The 12,500-nt window shown below is 38.0% G+C and overlaps 2 protein-coding genes across 6 annotated transcripts in view; one reads left to right on the top strand and one right to left on the bottom strand.

The window, feature by feature from the left end:
- LOC136847102 (AH receptor-interacting protein-like) overlaps window positions 1–12,500 on the top strand; it is a 756,409-nt gene that overhangs the window by 635,499 nt on the left and 108,410 nt on the right. The gene's annotated exons all lie outside the window — the stretch shown is intronic.
- LOC136847486 (uncharacterized) overlaps window positions 1–12,500 on the bottom strand; it is a 72,852-nt gene that overhangs the window by 51,883 nt on the left and 8,469 nt on the right. The gene's annotated exons all lie outside the window — the stretch shown is intronic.

Here is a 12,500-nt window from a genome sequence, read left to right as displayed (position 1 = left end):
TGTGTGTATGTAAATTATAATTATATATGTATACACACACATACACACATATATATATGTGTGTATGTGTGGCACTTGAATGAGTAGGCTATCGGCCAAGCCAAGTTTGAGTGGTGTGCTTGGGTACACAATAGCATCTGTGTTTTGTACTGGGTTAGTCGCCTGTGTGCTCCTTGTTGACCCCTGACCTGGCTTTATATGACCTCTCTCTCTCTCTCTCTCTGCCGTGTTTGCCGCCCCGGGCACACAGGCGTGATCCTTTGTGCGCGAATTCCGTTAGGCCCACCCACGGGCATTTCACATGTCAAGTCCTGGATGCAGGTCTTGCTTGGAAAACAGGAATTTTCGGCCAGGAAGAGTCATAAAAGAGGGTGAAGCACAAAAACAGGCGATTAAGGATGGGATTCAGTGAGGGAAAGTACAAAGAACCTGACAAATCGACTGTCAAGTTTCAATTAAAAAGGGACCGGCTTAAGGCTCATCTCTCTGTCTCTGTGTGTGGGCTTGAACTACTTCTACATGTGCTTTGCCAAAATGGAGCATGAGGGCTGCAGATTGGTGACACTCATAGAAATATATAATATATAAAATATATATATATATATATATATATATATATATATATATATATATATATATATATATATATATATATATATATATTATACACACACACACACACACACACACACAACCAAGGTGCAGATAGGTGAAGACCAAGGACGACATCAAATCACATGTGACCAAGGGATCAGGCCATTTTCTACATTTGTCTCATCTTCATTCCGACGTTTCGTAATATTACGTTTATATTATATCTTCTGGGAATCTGTTAATAAACATCATAAAATTATAAAAACATAAAATTATAAAACAATAAAACAATCTTTAAAAATTTAAAAAACAGTAAAAAGACTAAAATTTACAATTACAAAGATATATTTAAAATTTAAGACTGCCGGCCAACCTTCAGTTTAGAGAGAAGAGGACTGAATGGCCCAAGGGAAAACAGAAGTAGACACGTCAACTAAGATACAGTTGGATCGAAGAGGTTTGGGTAGTTCGTGAGGACTTTGATATATATATATATATATATATATATATATATATATATATATATATATATATATATATATATATATATATATATATATATATATATATATATATATATATATATATATATATATATATATATATATATATACAGTATATAGTGTGTGTGTGTGTGAGTGTGTGTGCACGATCAAGAGTTCATGGAAAGGCGTTCTAATTGCATACATTTATTCAAGAGCCGACGTTTCACATCGCCTGATGCATTTTCAAGGCTGAAAATGCGGTTAAAACAATAAATACTTTTATATATGTGAAAAGTATTTACAAAGTTTATGTCTCACCTTATTTATATCTTAGGCAGAACAGCGAGCAAAACCTGCCCATACTGGTAGTGAAGGCTAGACTGGCGTAAAGGACAACATACATGAAAAAGACACACGGGGTAAAAAAAAAAAAAAAAAAAAAAAAAAACTGTTGTTGATGATGATTGGTTGTTGAGTGTTGGAATGGTCAGTTTGGTCATTATGGATTCCGAAGTGGTTAGTTCTTCCTCACTTCGCGACTTTCCCACAATTTTAAAGTCGTTGGCGTCTATATGAATTTTACAAATTTTAGCACGATTCCTTATGTTAGATTGATCTGGGCTAGATAGTTTGCTTCCAGTTCTGTAGCTAACGCCCTGATGAGAGTAAATTCGAACTTTTCGTAGTTTCCTGGTGCACCTAATATATGTGCTCAGCCAACATCTGGGACAGGTATACTTACAGATCGATCACATTAGATGCAGAGGATCCAATCTATCCTGAGAATGGAATAAGGATCCAATAGTTCGTGGGTTCTTCGGGATCAGCTTCAGATTCAACGCTGGTAATTCCTTATTAAATAGGCTAATACATTTTTTTTCTGAATTTATTATTATGTAGGAAGGGGAATTTTGCATATAGACGTAATTTAGGGGCCGTATGAACTAGAGGCAGATCATTCATCTTAAGATTGAGCAACTTACTGGGGGATCTATGGAATATAACAAGTGGGAAACAGCAATTGTTAAAATAGTTGGTTAGGAACGTGATTTCGTCATGAAAGGCTGTCCAGCAAGAGGTCAGCGTAAGAGCCCTGTAAAGTAAAGTAGATATCTTCCTCTTGAAACTGTAGAAGCAGGAACTGTTAAAATTGGTACCTAGACCATTGAAAGTGCTTTTTCTATAAATGCCAGTGGGAAGCCTATCTCATCCCTTGTATTTCGGAGGTCCAGGAAAGCAAGCGAGTTATGGGACTCTTTCTAGAATGAATTTGATGTTAGGGTGTTGGGAATTTACGTATTCTAAAAAATTATCAGCATGATAGTCGTGTCTGAAGAGAACGCAGGTACCGTGAATGTAGAGTTTATAAAAATAAAGGGTAAAAACCAAGGGGGCAGTTATCTAATATTTGCCCCTCCAGGGACTTCATAAAGATATTGGCGAAGGTCGGGGCTAGGGGATTACTCATCGCCATCCCCTCCACCTGTCTGTAAAGAGTACCATCAAAAACGAAGGCCGTGTCCAGCAGATTACACGGCCAGCTCCAAAAATACATCAAGCGATGTGAAACGTCGGCTCTTGAATAAATGTATGCAATTAGAATGCCTTTCCATGAACTCTTGATCGTGTATCATCCGAGCTACTGCTCCTGTCTTCTGATGTATACGTACGTGGAATCATTTATTACGGAAAATTTTTACGTTTTCTGTACTCAAAATAAACAAACGCGATTCTTTAGATAGAAATCACGGCTTGAAATTAACTCAGTGATCGGATGATGTGTTTAATAAAAAAAGGATGAACATTTATATTCAGTGTCACAAGGTTGTAACGCATAAACTTGTTGCAGCCTGAACGCGTTTCTCTCTCTCATTTAAATACGATAATAAACAAATATAAAGTCCAGTCAAATACGGTAGTTAAGCCTTGATTATCACAAATGCCAAACCTCTTTGCACAGATTTGATTTCAATTTAAATGTCTACTTATATCTGATCAATTTGATGAAACGATATATCCTCTCTCTCAAGTTAACCACGGCTGTAACAAACCAAAACTCTCGCTAAAAAGTAGAAAAAACATAAAGTTTCCCTTTCCTTCCGTGCAGAGACAACTGCTAAACTGACACATTCCCTGAACTCCTTGAGAACGGAGAACTGCGTTACGTACCTGTTTACAAGAGGAATCGCTGCAGAGTGTGACTAAGGGTCAGTCATCCGTTTATATAACCCCGTAGACTGAAGTACTTGGCCACCGAAACCTGTTTCTCACCTGAGTCCTTTCGATGGTTCGTTGTAACCTCTCTCTCTCTCTCTCTCTCTCTCTCTCTCTCTCTCTCTCTCTCTCTCTCTCTCTTTTTCGTGTGAGTGCTAATACAAAAATATTCATTTACTGTATATTACATTTAAATTAAATAAATTACTATGTAGTACGTAGCATTGAAAGCTGTAGCGCTCTGTGATTTCTATAAGACAATTGTATATATATAAACAGAAACTTACTGTATGTTGATGTATTCCTACGATGACTGAAGCAGTCAAACACTTTACAGAATAAGCGAGAGAATATTGTCCCGTTTACACTTATCAATAATAACAATAATGCCCCTTGTAATACTGTCTTTTAAGTAAAGGTCACCGTCCTGCGGGAAACGAGCGAAAATAACTACAGGCCGGTGAGGCGTAAGAAGTTTCCATTTGAAGACCATATGGTAGTAGTGACTCACAAATAACAAAAATTTAAACTGCAGTAGGATATTTTGCTCCTTAGAAACACCTGTGGGAAGACAGTTTTCCCTTAGAGACGGCTATAATGGAATTTTCCCATTGCATTTTGTTTTTCATTTTCTTCGTCATTTTTGCCTTTACGTACCAAGACGCATATTTCAGTCATACGACGCAGTTTTTACTTATTTTGGCTAATAACTGTGATTGCATTGTATAGTGCTATTTATCTGCTACTTTTGCTTGAGAAAAACTGAAACCTTTACTGTGTGCGGTGCATAGTTCCCTACAAAATTAAATGATCGTTCGGGAATGCTTGTTCTAAGATGACCTGAACAACACTTGATACAACTTTTAAGTTGTGAAAAAGCAGCAAATACAGTACTTTATAAGAAGTAACTATTACTGAATTCTCATCTCCTTCAAGACAAATGAAATGCTGAACTAGATTTAAACACTCTTTGTATAAAATCATAAAGTTTTATGATACTTCCAAGGCAGCCGGTCATCTTGACCCAACATGCCGTTAGTACCATAATCCAGTTAGCTCGTCTGTCGAAGACCTTTGTTCCCTCGAAAGCATCTTGTACTTCGAGAAATCAAATCGGTTCGTTCATCATCTGCATTACTGTCTGCCGCACGCAGGAAGGGCATTTAGAGTGACATCACCAAGTATAATCCTCAAGATTCGCGGAGATATTATTATTTTTATTCTTATTATTATTATTATTTGAAGGGAGTAGACCCTCTTTTAAACAGGTCTTATTAAAAAGGATGGCTGTATTATGCGAATTTATCTTATATAGTGTCTTTTCTATCCTCCTTATGATTCGCTTTTCAGGCTCAGCGATGTTAGTCAGTAACTGGCCGATATTCATGTTGGAAAAGGACAGTGTGCGGAATACTGGAAGTCTTTTATTACAATATTCAATCAATAGAACCTGAACCCAGACGAACGATTTCTGATTGAATATTGTAATAAAAGACTTCCAATATTCCGCACACTGTCCTTTTCCAACATGAATATCGGCCAGTTACTGACTAACATCGCTGAGCCTGAAAAGCGAATCATAAGGAGGATAGAAAAGACACTATATTATTATTATTATTATTATTATTATTATTATTATTATTATTATTATTATTATTATTATTATTCCTGTGAAGGGCGTTCTTTTATTGAAAATTTTACAGCTTTTGGAAAGACCATATATTACGCAAAGGAAGGACAGTAGTTCTGTCTCTCTCTCTCTTTGATGTATACGCTCACCAAACTTGATACGCCGAGTGCCGCAATTTTCAGAGCAACGAGAAGCATCAACAAATTTGGGAGGGTCTGAAAGGACATGATAATCCTACATAATTATTAAACCAGCAAACATATGCTTCTTCTTTTAGGCGAAATTGCAGATGGATAGCATCCATATTCTGTTAAGATCCCCGTGGGGTTTACGGGAAGCGGTTATTACCACAAGTGCACCTCACGTGGTGCACTGTAGGCATTACCAAAGGTGTTTGCAGCGTCTCTTGGGCACCAAACTGCACCCGCTTTTTAACCGTTTACTTTACCTCCATTCCCGCTTCCTTCCTTCAGTCTTCCTCTCCAACCTCTCTGACTATTACTTGTGAGTGCAACTGAGGGATTTTCTCCCGTTCCACCTTAGGTCCTTGTAGTGTAACTCTGCATGTCTGTCCAACGACCCCAACTCCCCGCTTTTCAGTGTCTTGAGCGCTGAGTGGCCGGAAGTGCCCCAGTGCTTGGCTGGACGTCTTCAGTTTCATAAAATCAAATCAGGTTCTGTTTAAGTGATAAGACGTCACACTGTTGAGAGAGTCCTTCAACTTTCATAAAGGTATTATTCATCTGCAGATTCATTTTTTCAATATTGCTCTTCATTTTTAGTATGTTTTTCCGCTTTGATACTCTCAGTACTTTGCATGGTTCATAACCTTGGTAACAAGTTAGGACTTCTTGCAAATGAAGAATAATAATGATAATAATATTAATAATAATAATTTAATTCGTAACCAATGCCAGGCCACGTGTCCGAACGGAAATGTATTTCCGCCGATCCGTGTCTGATATTCAGTGTTGATTAGGGATCCCCCCCCCCTCCCGGCCAGGTCAGGTAACGGCACCCTAAGTCAGTTTAGGAACGTAAGGTCTGGTTAGGTCAGGAAACGGCTTTTTAGGAAAGGTTTGGTCTGACCTGCTTTCACGGTTGGATTTCTTACACCTACCCCTGGCTCTCTAGACTGCATCCGCTCCACAGCCATTTTTGTGATTTTGTTTATGTTTATGACGATTGTTTTAGGTTACGATATTTACCGTCTGTTGTTTATGGCTTTACGTTTATTCTCAGTGGGCTGGTACTAAAGTAGAGGGGCGCGGTAATAGTCTTAGAAGTACCATCATAATAATAATAATAATAATAATAATAATAATAATAATAATAATAATAATAATAATAATAATAATAATATCCTTTATTTCAGCTCAGGTCCATATACAGTACATGGAATATACAAATACAATACGCAATCTACTGTAGATACATGAGATAATATGATAAAAACGATAATCGGCAAGAAGTAGAAAAGATAGTATTCATAATAATGGTAATGACAGTACTAATATGGAGAATAATTGTCGAAAATTATTAAAAATGATAACAATAAAAAAAACAGATTGCATACATTTAATTTCCAACTAGGGACCTCAGATGGTTTACAGAAATTGGGTCCAAAAGGCTGAATATAAAAATTGAAAAAAAACAAGACTGAATAATAATAATAATAATAATAATAATAATAATAATAATAATAATAATAATAATAATAATAAAAACAGATTCTGCAGATGACACTCAGTAATTGCAAAAATAGAGAATAAGTATACATAGCCGAGAGATTCCACAATCGAGGCCTATCTGCAAATATATGCAAGACGGTTACTTGCAATAATAATAAGACGCTCAAAGGAAAACTGAGGAATGCACAGATGGTGCCAAATAATTCAGTTCAACACTAATGCATAATTACGTTAACACTGAATGCTCCAACACAAATTACTGAAGGTGATCAGACAATGGAAAAATAAAAGAAATATTAGACAGAGAAATAACAGGGATCGTGACTGACTAATAGAACCTTACTCAGGCACATTACCTTCATCAAGATGATGGTGTCCTTGTTCATAAGGTGCTGGCGATGAAGGAGGGAATTAAAATGCCACTACAAAATATACTGGTTCGAGCCCCAGGTTGGACACGTGGAAGATTCAAAAGGACAGCCAAGGTGAGGACATCTGTCCTCGGGTTGTGCTCTGAGCGTTCCCTCTCTCAATTCTCGTTGCAGCATCTATAAATAACCCTCGGGAATTACACTGGCTTCTCTTCCAGATGGCGCAAAGGTCAATCTTCGTCACATTTTCTGTAGTGTCGACCGCATGAGGTCAGTCAACCCACGTGGAGGGTTCAGAATGAGGGGGGGGGGATTACTTTATCTTTTTGGCTCCTCCCTTACCTTGCTGATATGCAGGGGTACCTGGAATTAGGCCTAAAAGCAGTCACTGTGAACAGAGAAAGGGTTAGGCTTAACCATTTTGGGGAATGAAGGAGAGAGTTTTTGAAGAGGTGAATGGAAACCCACAGTTGTAGTAATTAATAATATTTTATTCCCTTCTCAGTTGTGTTGCAAATGTAAAAAAAACGGGTGAGGTTACGAGGAAAGAGACCCCATTCATTGCAATATATATATATATATATATATATATATATATATATATATATATATATATATATATATATATCTTATATATAAAATTAATGTTTGTATGCTTTTGTTAATGAGCTAAAGAAGTCCAAACCACTTGACCAACCTAGACAAAATTTGACCTAACTTAGGTAACAGGGTAGGTTTCAATCAAACCCGTAAGCCTGTGACAGACAGACAGTTATAAAGAGGATATAGAATTCGATTTTCCTGGAACACCTACGACAGTACCTATGGAAGCCATAAACCAGATCAGTACAACCAAAGTCTTCTTAAAAATTTTGAAATACTCTTTATCCGACGTTATTGAGGTAATTATTAGTTATTATTGTATGTAAATGACTAATAATTGATTAAGTAATTACTTAATGGCAGGAACGTCAGGAATTGAGACGTTATTTTCATTATGCATCAAAGCCTAGAGAAAATAAATTTATGATGTCCTCCGTACTCCACTCCATTAGTACATGGTGCTTCACACTAAAAATAAAAAAAATAACAAATAATTACGGCCAGTCACAAACGTGCCTCTGTACGCGTGGCCGTCCACGACAAGAATGAACGTGCAACGGACAATGGCCCGCTCCCCGTCCACACGAGGGTATGTGAGTTGTGTATCATTCCTTTGATGTGAAGGCAAAAGACCGACAAATGGCGAATTGAGTCCGTTGCGTATATTTATGTCATATTTTGACACAACGGTGCAACACTTACCCGTCCACACTGCTGCTCCGCAACAATGATACGATACGTGGAAATGCAGCAAGTGTGTGCGCGCCTTTGTATGTCTGCCGTATCTTTTAGGTCGTCCGTGATGATGTGGCCCAAATACAGAAATTCAAGCACGAATTCCAGACGATGATTTCCGAGGAAAATTGGTGGTTCTACAATATGCTTAAGCGATCTCGGGAGCAGCGACATGCACTGGGTCTTTGTTTCGTTGTATAGGATATCACATTCCCCTGCATATCTGCGGCAAGCGTCGATTAGTCACTGGAGACCTTGCACTGATGGGGAAATCAGAAACATATCGTCGGCGTAACAGAGGTTGTTTATTGTTGTTTTGTTGATAGAGCATCCGATTGGGAGTGAGTTCAGTTTGACATTCAAGGCATGTGTGTACGTATTAAACAGGTATGGAGAGAGAATGCCCCCTTGCAGGAGCCTGTATAGGGAGCCAAAATTGTACGACAATACGTTACCCCATTTGACACAATCGCTGTGTTGAGAACCAGCAATATAAAATTCCATTTAAATATAGAGGTGTACCTCTTTTGTGCAGCTTCAGGAAGAGTTTCAGGTAGTTTACTCTGTCAAATGCTTTTCTCACATCTACAAAACATAGGAAAACTTGCGCGAGATTGTCATTATTTTGGTCAGAGGCTGCTACCTTAGTACTCTATTAATCCTGATATCAACAACGATCACCCAATACCTTTTCGACAGTTATTCTGAATCATTCAGCTTGTTTTCCAATTTGACAACCCCAGTTCACTTTCAATAAGAATTGACTCAGTAGTCCTTTCATACCTCACTAGACATGAAAACAGATGAAAGTTGTTTAAAATGAATTTATCAAATTAACCGCACAGTAACATGAATTGAATGTTATGCCACTGGGGCCTGAACAGGATAACGTACAAAGAACATAATATCACATCAAATCCGGACGAGGGGTTGGTCAGAGTTCTGTAAACTACGAGCAGTGGGTGTTGTAGCGCAATGGTATTATGTTTCATATTCCATTATGTTTTATTATCAGTTCAATATAAACTTGAGTATTTATATCAGTTATATATATATATATATATATATATATATATATATATATATATATATATATATATATGTGTGTGTGTGTGTGTGTATATATATATATATATATATATATATATATATATATATATATATATGTGTGTGTGTGTGTGTGTGTGTGTGTGAATAACAGTTTACGTGTAAGGGGAGGGAAAAGGGAAAAGGATGGGGAGGGGGAGGGAAGAGGGAAGGGGGAAGGGTTTGCGTTGTCGGTCCGACTGACAGTTCTACTATTTTCATACGTTCACCTTCGAACAGTCGTGGGTGAACTGACAGGTATTACTGTGGTGACTATCCATTTTATCCAGAAATCACAGTGGTGACTGTCCCTTTTATCCAGGCATTACTGTGATGACTGTCCCTTTTATCCAGAAATTACTGTGGTGACTGTCCCTTTTATCCAGAAGTTACTGTGGTAACTGTCCCTTTTATCCCAAAATTACTGTGGTGACTGTCCCTGTTATCCAAGCATTACTGTGATGATTGTCCCCTTTTATCCTGAAATTACTGTGGTGACTGTCCCTTTTATCCAGGCATTACTGTGATGACTGTCCCTTTTATCCAGAAAATACTGTGGTGACTGTCCCTTTTTATCTAAATATTACTGTTCTGCCTGTCCTTTTTACCTAGGTATTACTGTGGTGATTGTCTCTTATATTCATGTATTACTGTGCTGTCTGACACTTTTAACCAGGTATAACTGTATTGTTTGTCACCTTTAACCAGGTATTACTGTGCTGTCTGTCCCTTTATCCAGATATTACTGTGGTAAATGTCACTTTTATCCAGATATTGTTGTGGTGACTGTCCCTTTTATCCAGATATTGCTGTGGTGACTGACCCTTTTATCCAGGTATTACTGTGGTGACTGTACCTTTTATCCAGGTATTAATGTGCTGTCTGACACCTTTAATCTGGTATTCCTGTACTGTGTGTCCCTATATCAAAGTATTGCTGTGGTAACTGTCCCTTTTATCCAGGAATTACTGTGGTAACTGTCCCTTTTAGCCAGTTATTACTGTGGTGACTGTCCCTTTTATCCAGGAATTACTATGCTGCCGTCTCCTTTCACCAGCTATTACTGTACTTTCTGTCCCCTCTAACCATATATTACTGTACTGTCTGTCCTCTTTATCCAGGTATTACTTTGGTGACTATCCCTTCTATCCAGGTATTACTGTGCTGTCTGTCCCCTTTAACCAGGTATTACTGTGCTGTGTCTCCCCTTTAACCAGGTATTGCTATTCTGTCTGTCCCTTCTATCCAGGTATTACTGTGGTGACTCCCTTTTATCGAGGTATTACTATGGTGACCGTCCCTTTTATCCAGATATCACTGTGCTGTCTGTCCATTTTATCCAGGTATTACTGTGGTAACTGTCCCTTTTAGCCAGGTATTACTGTGGTGACTATCCCTTTTATCCAGGTATTACTGTGGTGATTGTCCCTTTTATCCAGATATTACTGTGCTGTCTGTCCTTTTTATCCAGGTATTACTGTGGTAACTGTCCCTTTTAGCCAGGTATTACTGTGGTGACTGTCCCTTTTATCCAGGTATTACTGTGGTGACTGTCCCTTTTATCCAGGTATTACTGTGGCGACTGTTCCTTTTATCCAGGTATTACTGTGCTGCCCGACACCTTTAACCAGGTATTACTATGCTGTCTGTCCATATTACTGTGCTGTCTGTCCCTTTTATCCAAGTATTACTCTGGTGACTGTCCCTTTTTACCCAAGCATTACTATGCTGTCTGTCCACTTTAACCAGATATTACTGTACTGTCTGCCCCTTTATCTATGTATTACTGCACTGTCTGTCCCTTTTATCTGGCTATTATTTTGGTGACTGTCCCTTTTATCCAGATATTACTGTGGTGACTGTCCCTTTTATCCAAGTATTACTCTGGTCACTGTCCCCTTTTATCAAGGTATTACTATGCTGTATGTCCCCTTTAACCAGATATTACTGTACTGTCTGCCCCCTTTATCAATGTATTACTGCACTGTCTGTCCCTTTTATCGAGGTATTACTGTGGTGACTGAAAAGCATTTTCAATAATATATATCTATGGTCTCGAGTACATGAAACGAGGTATTATAACCCCGTTGAGTTTATTTACCACATAATTTACAAAGGGAAGGGGAAGGGGGATGGTGAAGAGCAAGGGTAAGGGAGTACGGGTTTGAACCTATCCTGTTATCTAAGTTGTGTCAATTGATGGTCCCCGAGCCAGATTTTGTCTAGATCTGTCAAGCAGTTCGGAAATCTATAGCGCACAAGCATACAAACTTTCATTTTTATATATAAGATTTATAAATGCATACATGCATACATACATACATACAGTATACGTGTCCCGTATTCATTTTCATCTCTAGACCTTTCCTTAAGGGTTATGAAACCACGAACAATGAAGCCCATTCCGGTATTTTCTCTCATCTACTATTTATTTTATTAATCTATTTTTCACTTTCCTGTTTAATATTGTTATGGCGTTAATAATCTACATGTCGTAACGCCAGTTTTAATATCCATAAACCAATCAATTTTATCTAAAAGAAATACGGACATTTCAAGTGCATTCTCGTATTTTCTGTCATCTACCAAACAAAGCCTACGATAGTTTTGTTTCAGTATCGCTATGGTACATGAATCTGCAGCCATTTACTCATTATTATCCGTGGCAAGTGAGAGCATTAAGAAAAGAAAATATAACTTCTCTAACAGGAAACTTCAGGTGTTATTTAATGCTATGCTCACATATAAAGTTCCTTAGCACTTACTATCTAGTCTACAGAGAGAGAGAGAGAGAGAGAGAGAGAGAGAGAGAGAGAGAGAGAGAGAGTCCTGACTGCCGGCATTCCTTATGCATGTTTTGTCGCTGTTTGTTAAGTACATTGTTGTGATCGTTAGGAATATGTCTGAATGTATTTTCGGGAATACCGTATTCATGTGGATCTCTCCACCCTCCATTCCCCCTCCCCCCCCCCCCAACTCCCTGGGTTCTTTAAATCACTTCATGCACTTTATTACAAAGCTGTTTCCTGTACTTCTCGGAAATGTTAGAAGTAATATTCAGGGGAGCTGGTAGTTAAGATCATGTCTCCTT

Source organism: Macrobrachium rosenbergii, chromosome 16 (assembly GCF_040412425.1).
Source record: "Macrobrachium rosenbergii isolate ZJJX-2024 chromosome 16, ASM4041242v1, whole genome shotgun sequence".
NCBI lineage: Eukaryota > Metazoa > Arthropoda > Malacostraca > Decapoda > Palaemonidae > Macrobrachium > Macrobrachium rosenbergii.
This window is presented reverse-complemented; position numbering and strand designations above follow the sequence as displayed.